Source organism: Pipistrellus kuhlii, unplaced genomic scaffold, assembly GCF_014108245.1.
Source record: "Pipistrellus kuhlii isolate mPipKuh1 unplaced genomic scaffold, mPipKuh1.p scaffold_m20_p_1, whole genome shotgun sequence".
Lineage (NCBI taxonomy): Eukaryota > Metazoa > Chordata > Mammalia > Chiroptera > Vespertilionidae > Pipistrellus > Pipistrellus kuhlii.
The window spans coordinates 89,008,824-89,009,834 of record NW_023425404.1 but is presented as its reverse complement, the minus strand read 5'-3'; the positions used below and the strand labels follow the sequence as shown (position 1 = coordinate 89,009,834).

The 1,011-nt window shown below is 48.3% G+C and overlaps 1 pseudogene; it reads left to right on the top strand.

Moving 5' to 3' along the window:
• The first annotated feature begins 221 nt into the window (after positions 1–221).
• LOC118717587 lies at positions 222–732 on the top strand (annotated as a pseudogene).
• Positions 733–1,011: the final 279 nt, after the last annotated feature.

The following is a 1,011-nucleotide window of genomic DNA, read 5'->3' as shown; positions in this document are numbered from 1 at the left end:
GTCACAGGTCAATTTCTGGTCAAGGGCACATATTTGAGTTGCAGGTTCAATCCCCAACCTCAGTTGGGTGCATGCAGGAGGCAACCAATCAATGTGTCTCTCATAGCAATGTTTCTCTCCCTCTCACCCACCCTTCTCTCCCTTCCACTCTCTCTAAAGGTATCCTTGGGTGAATATTAACAAACAAATGAAAGAAGAGAGAGAAAGAGAGAGAGAGAAATTCGAATCTTCATGTTCACTTTAAGAACACTCGTGGAACTGCCCAGGCCACCAAGGTATGGGTATCAAAAAGCCACCAAGTATCTGAACGATGTCACTTTACAGAAGCAATATGTGCCATTTTGTTGTTACTGTGGTGCAGTTGGCAGGTGTGCCCAGGCCAAACATGGGGCTGGACAAATCCAGCACTCTATTTGAGTGGCCCAAATAGAGTGCTGGATTTCTGCTTAAAAATGCAGAGTGATGCTGAACTTCAGGGTTTAGCTGTAGATTCCCTGGTCATTGAGCACATCCAGGTGAACGAAGCTCCCAGGATGCAGCACAGAACTTACGGAGTTCATGGCAGAAGAACCCATACACGAGCTCTCCCAGCCACATTGAGATGATCCTCACTGCAAAGGAGCAGACTGTTCCTAAACCAGAGCAGGAGGTTGCACAGAAGAAACTGAAGGAAGAAAAATGTATGGCCCTGGAGTAAATTCAGCATAAAGTAAATACTAAGAAAAGTAAAAGTGGGGGGAAAATCTGAGGTCAGAAGGAAGTCTCCTTGAGTCACCCTGTTTATTGTACAGATGGGGAAACTGAGGCCTGGGCAGGAATAGAAATTTGCCCAAGATAACTCAGTCTACCAGAGGCCAAGCTGGGACCTCCCCTAAGGGAGGTCTGAGACAGCAGAGGAAAGATCCAACCCCTCTCCCAGCAGCTTGATCTCCACTCATTGTGTCCTGAGCCAGACAGAGACCTGATGGGGAGGAGGGCCAACCAGAGGCTGGGTCCCAGGGTGCCTCCAGC